At 45.9% G+C, this 11,841-nt stretch overlaps 1 long non-coding RNA gene across 1 annotated transcript; it reads left to right on the forward strand.

Moving 5' to 3' along the window:
- Window positions 1–472: 472 nt before the first annotated feature.
- On the forward strand, window positions 473–1,426 carry LOC137851834 (uncharacterized). Its single transcript, XR_011093513.1, has 2 exons — window positions 473–1,050; window positions 1,199–1,426. It is a non-coding gene; the product is annotated as an uncharacterized lncRNA (long non-coding RNA).
- Window positions 1,427–11,841: the final 10,415 nt, after the last annotated feature.

An 11,841-nucleotide genomic window follows, 5' to 3' on the forward strand; every position in this document is an offset into this window, starting at 1 on the left:
TGTAAGTTTCAGTCTTAAATCATTGACTTATTTCTTTTGTTTGTCACAGGTTAGACCTGGGGCTTCCAACTCCCTGTTGTGTCTTCAAGGCACAAATCCTCTAAGTAAAGACGACGAGGATCAGGAAAAAAACAGGAAGAGGTAGGTGTTTATTTTTATGGCAAGGACTGAAGAAAGAAATTAAATTTGTCAGAGCTGAAGAGGCATTTCCCTGCAGACATTTATATATCCTAGAGATGTGACGTGTTGAGACCATGTAGGTGCACGGCCACACTATTACAGTACCAGCACCAAACAGCCACCAGCCCACAGCCTTCTTTGTGGGAAGAAGGTGGATCAGGGAGACTTCCAGGAGATCAGGTTGGACCTCCAGGAGATCCCTGTGTTGCCATCAGAAGGCAACTCACATCATTTCTTAAGAACAAGGTCTTGGGCTGCCTGCATGACCCTTAGGCAAGGTTTTGGATGACCCAAGTGATGAAATCCTAGGTGTGTATCTGCAAGATATACGAGAGACTTTTTGTCTCGATATTCTTGATGCAAGGTACTCCATGCAAGGTACCCAGGGCACACAAGGTCATTAGGGAGCTGCTAATGACAGGCATGGACAAGAAATGCTTCCCACCAGAAAAAAAAGCTGCAGCAGTGCAGGCTGATGGTATATCAGTCACCAAGGTGCTCCATCTGTACCTCTGACACTTGCCACCTAAACCATGGAGCACATCAGACACAGCCCTGGCTAATTGCTGGTGGCATTTGGGCCTACCACGGGTCAGCCCTCACCCTGCCTTTCTCAAAACAGGCTTAATAATGATTAACCTCAGGCTGGACGAGGAGAAAACAAACGTTGACTGATAACCTTGATTTCCCAGCACACACAGCTCCGATTATTTTTTTAACGTTGGCTCCTCTTGCCATTCTGTTTGCCTGGGAAACACCAATCCAACACATTGCCCCCTTTCTGCAGCTTCATACCAAGGGAACGGCGGAAAATCTGGGGTGAGGAATCAGTGATGCAAAGCGAAGCCTGCGACCTGCCAGCATCGCTAGGTATGCAGCCGCCCTGATGGAGCCGCGGCTCCTTTTCTCCCTCTTACCTTATGAATTAATTTGCCATCATGTCAGTTCAATTGTAACTAAACCGGCTTCTTTTCTTCCTTTTTTTTTTTTCTTTTTTTTTTTTTGATGCACTCTGCAGTGCTCCGCATAGCCCGAAGGTTTCGAATGGCATGTAAATGGATATTGCCCTGCGAGCTGCATTCTGCCGTACAATCGCCACCGTCTCTCAAGTCTTAAAAGCCAGAGCACGATGTGAATTATAGGCTTTTCTTCTCCATGTGGGGCTCACAGCTTATAGTCCTAAATTACATTTTGTCAGCCTGTTAACAAAGCAAGATAGAAGACCATTAAAAATAAGCTGCAGTTATGTAAGTGTTCATGAGTGTCTAAATATTAATGTCAGGACTCTGCATAATGGAAGTGCTCTAAATAATCCTTTTTAGCCTTTGTAGTTTAATCTTTATTCATATTTTATCCATTAGTTACCTTTAAATAGCGTGGTTCTTTTGATAACTAAGAGGCTGTGAATAACACTCACTGAAATTACAACATCCTTGTCTTTCACTGCCGCAGTCGAAAATGACTGTATTCCTGGGGCTGTTTTGTCTTTGGCATTTTAATTGCAAATGATCCACGCAACCTGCAGCAGATTAAACAAAAAAAGTGCAAACATCCCTTTGCCCATCTCTTGCCTCCCTCCGCTGCCTGCAGGAGTACTCGAGACCTCAGCCCACTCCCATTACCGGCGCTTAACTCACACCACTCTAATTCCCGGCCTTATTTACTGGTTTCCAAAACTTACCAATAAAACGCTGCCTCAATGATGTCAAGGTGATAAGATAAAATGATAAAAGGCAGGAATTAAAAGCTTTCATGCTGTTCCTAACTAGCTGCCACCATCCACAACCCATCTATTGTGTTAGTGAATTGCAGGGCTTGGCTGGAGGCCACAGCGGTGCGCCCCGCGTATGCTGTAATATCCAGCTGCGGGAGAGGAGAGATTCATTTATTTTATTTGCTCTCAGCGTGGTGCACTCCCTGCCCTACCGGGGCTTTCATCCAGAAAATGCACGAGCAGTAGCTGAATGCAAGGGGTGTAATATTTGTGCGTTAAACGAAAAGAGACCTCGGGTAGTCATTTGTCACGCCGTGGCAGCAGGCTGTACCTCGCGCACAGGCAGCTGAAACATCTGATGGAGCCCAGAAGGTCCATCTCCTCTGGTCCTCCCTCCTGGTCATCACATCCATTTACATCTCACAGCCACTCTGCCACGACCGGTGGCACCTGCAGGCTCCTCCCTGCTGCACGTGGCCACCACAGAGGGCTCCCCCTCCACCAGCGTGCACTACTCGAGGTTTTGAGAGGAGAATAAATCCCAGGAATATCCAAGCCTTCCATTTCTCAGCAAACACAGTGACAAGCTCACTGCTTCACTATTTTGTAAACGCGTGCCTGTATCAGCTGGTTGTAAAGTTTGGAAATCTGTCTCCAAAACGCTCGGTAATTTGTTTGTTAGTTTAGACTGCGCTTGCTTAAATTAAATCATCCAAGCAAGAGGGACTGGAAAACCGTGAGAGGGCTTCCAGCAGGACACTGATCCAGTTTGACTCAGTCCATCATCACCATTAGGGTCATGGCCGTTGTCGTGTCCCCCAGCACCATGGGAATGCTGTGCAGCAAAACGGGGAATTGCCCTCGTGAAAGGATTCCTCACCACCAGATTTATGGGCACGGATATATCCTAGGTTGACACGCAGCCTTGGGATCCTGTTGTGAAAGCTTTGCCATGATGGTCAGGTTTCTAAGGAAGCCGGGATCACGTTATGTGCTGTTGAGAAAGTTCTCCGTGCCCGTGCCAGATGATTCACGGGGTCACACTGGAGCACGTTGCAGAAATAGCTGCTGCTAGGAGAGAGCATCCCAAACTGTGGCCTACAAAGCAAACCCTACAGCGTGAATCACGTGGGAGTGATTTTCTCCCCTTACTTCCAGCTGCTAAATTGCTTAAAATGTTGCTAAAAATATGGCTATTGCTTAATATTACCCTTATACGTAGTCTTTCTGCAACAGAGTCTTGCAAGTTGTATGGGGAAATCCTCCCACTCATGTGACAAAACTATTTGATAACTCTTCAGCATCTAAATTTTCCAGGGGAGGCATCCATTTTCCCTATTTTTAAGCACATTCTTCCTAAATTGATTGAATGAATGTGGTTATTAGATTGTCAAAGAAGTGAAAAGGAGGCCCCAAAAGTGGTGCTGCCAGACCTCAGAGGGGAGAGTTGGAGCAGCGAGGGGGCCAGGGGACACGGTGCCTGGCTGCTGGCATCAATACCCCCCAGTGCTGGAAAAACCCATGGGGATGGATGCTTTTATTTTCTTTCAGGGCTTCTGTTGATGGCAATAACTTGAAATGAGAACATAAATTTTCACTCCTATTACCCATGGTCTCTAGAGCACCGCAACATCCTGAATTATCGCAGAAATAAGTAATTAGGTACCATCACCGTGTCTAAATGTTATTTGGTTTTGAACAGTGACTTTAAGGAAATCAATGACAAAAGAAAATTCAGCTCCCTGAGTAGGATTTTTGGCTGCTAACAGAGCAATAAATCAAGTGAGCATACAGAGGTTTTGTACCGTAACAGGTGACTCTAAACATTTCTTTAAGCTTTGGGGAGGGCTTGCAAAATGATATATTTTCACAATATAAGCACAGAAACTGTTAGTGCGTGCAGAATTTGCACAAGGTTGGTCTTTTCTTTTTATGTTTGTGCATCCACACACACCCCTACACAAACGTGCACATAAAGCCAGTTAAATGGTAAATGAATCTACATTTTTGATATCTTTTAATACCCCATGTTCGGTTTGCTACAGAGTGTGGAACAGTATTACTGACATTTTGACAGTATTCGGACAACTGTTGATGCCTGCAAAAATCCAGTGGAAGTCTGATGAACTGTAGAGCAAATGTGTCTTCACAGCAGAAATGCATTGTTTTCTGCGTGCCATTCTCTCCTCTCCTCTTTAAAATACTTCAGCCATCTAATCCGGGATCAGAAATGACACCGTGTCACTTAAATTGCCAGTCGCACAAAACAAGTAATGAACGGTGAGTAGCTGAAACAAACAACAAAAAGAAAAGTTGGTGCACAACCTGTAATCTGAAAATCATCTTTACAAGCAAATTCCATGACTGCTTAGGAACAGCGAACGCATTTTAAGAAATTGGTGCAGGCTCACAAATTGATCTCCTAACCACAAACCAGGACAAAGTATTTGTAGCCCCAGGCAACAGCTCTCACTTCTTTATGGCAGAAGAATCGGGTGGTGGTGCCCAGGAGGTGCTTTTAGGGGAGCCTGCCTGGTATTTTAGGTTGTGCCAGGTGCCTGTGGTCCTCTCCTGTGATGCGCTGATACTGCTCTGGCCCCTCAAGAGCCCCTACCTCAGGGGGAGAGGATGGCCATCAATCCCATGTTTCAACACAGCTGAAAGCACGGGAGGATGATGCTTGCCCTGTGCTTTTGGATGTTTCCAGCCCTGAGCTGCAAGTTTTGATGGCAAATGCTAGCAAAAGGTGCCTGAGACCCCTGCAGGAGGCATAAGGAAGGATTGAGGGACGCAGGGAGAGGTTCAGTGGCACATCCACGTGAGCCAGAGTTATGGCCCAGCTAAGGGCTGTGGGGCTGTAATAAGAAAACCTCCCCCTTCCTTCCATCTCCTCTTATACACAACCTGCAAAAAGCATACACGAAGAAGCACGAAGTAGTTACGTTTTCCGTCAGCACTGCATGCCAGAAATAAATCGGCTTCGGTTCTTTGTTGGCTTCCAGTTTGTGTTAACAGCATAGAGCGAAAGCGATGGCTGAGCAAAGGCAGAACTGGAGAGAGCTGCAGAGAGCTGAGGGATTGTGAAAAATGAACGGCATCTCTGACCTGCTGCATGCCGTGAACCTGCACGGCACCTCTGGGATCTTGCAAAGCACAATCACTGACCAGGCATCACATATTTTCCACCTGAAAAAAAAATAATAATAAAAAAAAAGAGCTATTTTCTCTATTTTCTCTTTGAAATCCTTGGAAGCCCTGCTAGAATAAACTCTCTAATCCTGTTTGAACAAGTGTGATTTTATATTCTCAGTGTTTGCTTTGAGTTGCGTTACAAACCCCCATAGCTGCTCGCCTGGAAAAATGCTTGTGGCTCAAATACGTTGAATAGATAAAAACAAACACCGCTTGCTTTTCTGATTGAATTAAAAGCATTTTATTTAATGTGTTTACAAAATCTTCTACACGTAATGGGAATTCACCGTAAAATCGGAACAGCAATTTTAGAACTTTTTGAATTTGCTGCCCAGTAATTGCAATAATTTGATTATGTTAGAAAGACAGATTAAAAATTCAGGAAATTGGGTCTCTCTTCAGAGAATGAAAATAGGTTGTAGGGGAGAGAGACTTGGGCAGCAAATGCTACACGACTTGCTTCTGCAAACAGCCAGATGTTCCTGTGCACCATACTGAAAGGGGTGGAAGGTTTTGATTTAGGATGGCAGCACGCTGTGCGCAGTCACCCAACTGTCCTCGGGCAAGGGGACAAAACTCCCAAAACCCCTTTAGGAAAGCACAGGGCAGCGAGGTCCCGTCATTCCCTGGCTCGGTACGTGGAGGCTGCTCACACGAATGACTCAGTGAGCGCGCCTACGGTTTGTCACTTCGGGTTTCATCAGGCTGTGCATAGCCATCCTGGAAAAAAAGGTTCTCCTTGAAAGTTTGGAGTGCCTGAATGTCCTGTGCCTGGATCACACCTTCTGTCCCTGCCCTGCCTGAAAGCAGGAGCTCGCGGAAATTCAGCTGGTGTTGGTATTAGAGAGAGCAAGAGAAGTCTGCCTGAGGAGTATCACCACCGAAATCCAGATGTCACTAAAAAGATACCATTCCTCCCCAAGGACTGCCCCATCTCCTCTGAATCCTCCTTGCTGGTGCCCCTTTCCACAGGAGGCAGAACCTTTCTCCTCCCAGGTGTGCAGATTTTGGGAAGCTCTGCAGGAAAACCTCCTGGTTGTGTCAAATCAGAGCAGCATCACCCTTACCTTCCCCACAGCCACTACGGCCTGAGGAGGCACTTCTGGCTCCCACTGATGCTCGCCCACTCTCCCTAATCTCTGTTTTTACCTGGTTATCCCCCACTTTCAGGAAATTTATTGTGAAGCTAATACAGATGGAAACCTCCACCCACAAGGTCATAACTCTGATGGAAATCCTCTAAACCATTTATACCTCCCAAAGATGTGTGTGTTTTTTTTTATTTTTTTAAGCACTCATGTTGTCAGCAGCACATTTGGGATTAATCTTGGACTTCCATTAGAAAGGCACACTCCTTATCTAGCATGTTGTCAGTGTTCAGCACCTCTTCCTGATACTTCTCAAAGAGCAGGTCTGCACTAGATATGTAATTTTTGAAATATAGGAGGTAGAATAACCCTTCAGTAGGCAGTAGGTAGTTGGCAGGGCCCTCTGGAGCCAGCCGGTGCCACCCGTGCCCAAGCAGGGACACCCAGAGCAGGGTGCCCAGCACCACGTCCAGGCAGCTGCTGAAGGGCTCCAAGGAGGAGACCCCACAGCCTCTGGGCAGCCTGTGCCAGGGCTCCATCACCCACAGAACAAACAGGGCTCTTGTAGTTCATCCATCCTCTCTCCTGCCATTGACACCAGATGATTATCAGGCAGAAATTCAGGTCTGGGGGTCTCTTTAGACGCATACTAGCCTGCAGTGGAGATGGACACCCCACAGGAGCTTGCCTGGCCCAGCGTGGTCATTGCATGACAAGCCAGATCCTCGGGCACACAGCGATGCCCGCAGAGCTTCTTATTGATGTGATGCTGGAACACCAGGACAGCAAATTGAATTTAGCCTCTTAATAACTTTTATTTAGATTTGCTTTAGTAATGGATAAAAATTAAGGCCTAAAAGCCTTGGAGACCACAATCCTTTTAGACATTCAAGCTCTCGAGAAGTGAGAGGTGAAACTCCAAATATCATGGGAAATAAATGCATGACTCAGGACTGTCCCCTGGCCACAAAAAAAGCTGGAAATTGTTTCCCTCTGAAGGAGATGAGCAGGTGCCTCAGAAGTGTCTTCTCTCCTGGCTTTTGGGCACTCCTGGGCTTAAGAACAGGTATCATAAAGACAGGGACTCAACTGGTGAGAATGAAATCATCTTTCTATATGTCTACAACAAGCTCTCTCAGTTTTCTGAAAATTTTTGAGAGAAGCAAGGAATATTTTGCAACATCCACACCATGACTATCAGGGCTTGAAGAAATGGTGCTCTAAGCTGCTGAAAAAAAGGATCAAAGCCTTCAGCAATGGATTTATCAAAATGCTTGAATGAACCCTTCTGAATGTGAAGTGAACTGGTATCCTTGATAATAAGGATTCTTACCTTGTTAAAGAATAATGTAGGATTTTTGAAGCAAATAAACTCCTGGGGCCTACCATTGTCACTGTACTTTTCATCTCAGTAAATTCAGGGGACTATAACTGTTGAAGATTTATTTTATTGTGAATTTCTGAAGGAAAATCCACGTTAGAAAACAAGGGCTGGAGCTGTGGCAGATGGTGCTATTCTGGAGAAGAAATTAGTGTTTAATAAAGATTGTAATAGTGTGAACCAGATGTTCATCTCACATTTTATCTTTGAAAAGATTTGGGAGAGTGCCAGATAGATACATATGTGCATCACAGAGCCTGAAAAAAATACACAACTGGATCCCCCGGGGCTCGTTAAGGGAGGAGTCACATTTTGCAAGCCATCAAACTCAACCGAAAAGAAAAGCAAGATCTGTTTAAGCTGTGACTAAGTATCTCATAGGAACTCTCCTTCACTGCTCACATGGCAGAGCAGCGCTCCAGCAGAATAAGGGTGGCAGTAATCCATTTTTCCAATGAAAACAGCGAGTCTGGTTCGATCACGTCACATAGAAGTCTTTTGGAAAATAGTACTCAGCTCAGGAAGGCAAGCTTGTAATGAAACGTTGCTCTCCTTGGGCTCTGTCTAGCCTCACACATGGTGCAGTTTCTCAGCCCAGAGCAAACCTTGCTCACTCTCATGGGGTGACGTTTTTGGCTTGGCTGCCTGCAAGAAGCACAACTGTGCTCAGGCACCAAGTCCTCCCTCCCTTCCTCCATCCCCCAGGGCTGGCCCTGTGAGAGTGACTTCATTGCATGACTGTAAAAATCAGTTATTTTGACCTCGTTCCCCTTCTGAACTTACAGTAAACAGGTCCTTGACCCAAATTATACCTCAAAGGTGCATGAGGCCTGACTACTTCCACCTAGCAAAGATGCACGCTGCTGTAGTAGAAGAGCTCTGGATGGATAACGGCATGAACCCAAGCCAAAGGAAGCTGCCATTGGTACCTATAGGCATAGGATGCGACCCCTTTATTTTTAGGGGGAGGCTCATTCCCTAAACAGCATGTGCAGTAGGTACCAATGCTGGCAGCCACACTACTGCAATGAAAGCAGGCACCTTTCCCAGGATGCAGTATTATTTATCAGCTCCTGTTTTAAGGTAGAAGCCAAAAGGTCTCCATAAATCTGCAGAACCTCTGAGTTCCTGCTGCCCTCCTTTGGCATCCAAACAAGCTCAAGAAGCAAGGATACATGAGGCACAGCAGAGAACACACGGGAAATTATCTTACCATAAGCCTGTGGTGGATGCACTTTGCCAGGATCTCTTTTTGTGCACGGCGTTTGTACTTCTGAGTGTTGCTGGGGGATTCAACATCGCAGCCATTTCTGCTGTCAGAGCTCAAGGTGGACTCTCAGAACTCATTTTTTATGTGGGCAATATGTTCTGCATAAACTCAAAAACTGCATTTGTTAATGGGATTTTAATTAAGAGGACTAGCTATGCTGTGCGCACTTGCTTGAGAAGTGATTCACATCAATTTCTTTGTTCCTAGCCAGTTATAAATCAATAAAATATGTCCATACAGAGGATTTGACTGGTATAAAATGCAAGGCTGATTCACAGACTGCTTGTATTTACATTCCAGTTCAAGGTCTCCTCAGTGGGGTGAGGCGTTGTCCTGTAAACAGCACTCTTATCTTCTGCAGTGTATTTTCTTGTGGCTCAGATGCAAAATTCAGCTACTACCATTCAGCTGTGGAGTAACTGCTTTAGCTTAAAACTCTCCCACCAGAGTTCATGCTGAGTTGCTTTACCTTGCAATTAGAGCAGGTGAGGAGATCACAGAGATGATTACGGATGCTTATGGGAACTCGGTTGATGCAAGGTTAGTTACTTAACTCAGTTATCCACTGAAGCCCTGGAACTAAAATAAAGGTTATTCTCAGTGACAGCATTTTTGAGTATGTAAAAGTGCAGGAGAACTCATTAAGGACTTTATTCTTCTCTGAAATTCTTAGCAGTCACACCAAAACCCTGTGCTGCTGAAAGTGTCCTTCCAGAGCTGCAAGTTAATGAATTTAAAATGATGTTCATTACAGAAAAGAAGAGGGGAAAATTGTAAGTGTCATCATATCACATTAGTGAAGAATTTGGTAAGGAAATAAGGAGTCATCTTTTTAAATGTGAAGACATTTGCGTGGTTTTCCAGCTTTCCTGTGCTACTACAGAAGCATTGCAGCTTGTACTGTCAAGCCAGTCCTACTTCTGTGAAGAATTTCTTAAGAATATTAATGAGTAAAACCAGCTCAGATCTGTGAAGTGAGGGCCAGACCAGGGAGAGCACACCAGCAGGCAGAACCCTCCAGCATAGCTGGGGAACACGGGCTCATTGCTGGCCGAGGTGCAGCCTGCATTGCACCTGGAAATCAGCAGTGTCACCTGCCTAAACCATCTGCATCTGCTCATGGAGCATCTAAACAGACAACCTAGGGAGGCAGAAGCAACAATTTCCCTAGTGTCTAAAAAGCTGTTGTAAAATTTCAGGCAACATATAAGCAAATAACGTTAACTGCAAGTTGTTCATAATTTTATTGGCCACAGAAGACTTCTTTGCCTTTGTCCCATGTTGTCTCCTAAAGGACTCCAACACTGCCCAGTGTCCACTGCACACCAATGCTCTGGCCACATCCTGCAAGCACGTACGCACGGGCAGTGACTCACAGAGCAGTCCCAGTGGCACACACATGGGAATACTCAAGGGAGCTCTGTTGCTCATATGGGTTATCATTAAGAAATGGGGCCTTTATAGTAATGTTTATGACTGTGCCTACTGCCCCACATAAAGAAAGGGGGAAGGAAGAAAGCACCCACTGCCTTCATCAAGGTGCAGGAGATGATTCCCACTCCAGTGCATGTTGCTCTTTTTCCTCCCTTTTGCTCGCACCCTTCTCCCTCCCTCCTATCCTCCCATTTCCTTCCGCCACTACAAAGCCCTTCAAAGATCAAAGTCATCATTGACCATGAGTTTGCACAATGTTTCTGTTTTGACACTGGCTGGGAGCCAGCTGGCATGTGTTAAAAACTATCATCAGAATCTGTTTAATTACTGTTCCCAATGCAGTATTTTAACAAAACACTGGAACGGACACAGCTCCAGCAAGCTTGTGCCCAGTGATGGGACACTGCAGAAGTGCAGCCATGACTTTGATGTTGGCTGGTTTAATTCCTTTTTATTTCATTCTGTTAATCCACTTTTTGGCCTGCTTGAAAAGATGCTTTTGTAAACACGGTAAAAGCAGATCTCTGAGATTTTCCCCAATGTGCTATGAATTTTTTAATATAAGAGATCCTATATAGATTTGGATTGAAAGCGTACTGCTCACAAAAGGATGCTCCCCCTTCTAGGGCTCCCATACCTACAACCTGCTGCTGGATCAGGACACTCTTCCAGATAGCCTCTGAGCTGAGGGATAGCACAGTGACCAGCTGCCCCAGGCTGGGTTTGCAATTAATCCAATTGTTAACATCCAGGGGAGGTTTAGGTTAGAAATGAGGAGAAATTTCTTCTCAGAAAGAGCAGTCAGACATTGGAACAGGTTGCCCAGGGAGGTGGTGGAGTCACCATCCCTGGGGATGTTCAAGGAGAGGTTGGACGTGGTGCCTGGGGACACAGTTCAGTGGGTGACATTGGCAGTAGGGGGATGGTTGGAGCAGGTGCTCTTGAAGGTCTCTTCCAACCGTAATGATTCTGTGATTCTAAAAAACCATTGCAGCTGCTTCTAAGCCTTTCCTTTGATATATGTTGTGACTTTTGGTCTTGCCCAGATCCACTGGGTGGTTCCTCTGGCTCACACCTTCCCTGATCTGCACATTCCTGCTACCTGTGGGGATCACACGTGGCCTAGACCTGTGGCAGCCCCATGCCATGCTGGGCGTATCACCTGCACTGCTGCCCAGAATTATACCACACGGTTGACAGCCACAAGTCTCCAACCAGCTGTATTCAAACTGTGGGAAGGCAAAGACTCCATGGGAAGGAGAAGTCTGAGGTACCTGGCAGCAGAAGAGCACCCAGTCTGTGATGCCACAGCACTATCCATTGACACATAACCACGGCAGTCTCTGGCCATTGCACAAATCATCTCTGTTTTGAGGAGTGAGACTGTGTTATCACAACTGCTTTGACCGTGGTTAGGTATCTGCTAACCTTCTTGGCACCTAGGAACACGAGCTGCAGGTGCCCAGGGTGGATGGGGATGACAAGGCAAGTCTTGCAGCCCAGGCCATGCTGTCCTGGCAGACGCATCCTCCAGTGAGCCAGGGAGCCACTCCTGCCATTCTGCAGAGGACAGCCTCTTTGG

Source organism: Anas acuta, chromosome 2 (genome assembly GCF_963932015.1).
Source record: "Anas acuta chromosome 2, bAnaAcu1.1, whole genome shotgun sequence".
NCBI classification, from domain to species: domain Eukaryota; kingdom Metazoa; phylum Chordata; class Aves; order Anseriformes; family Anatidae; genus Anas; species Anas acuta.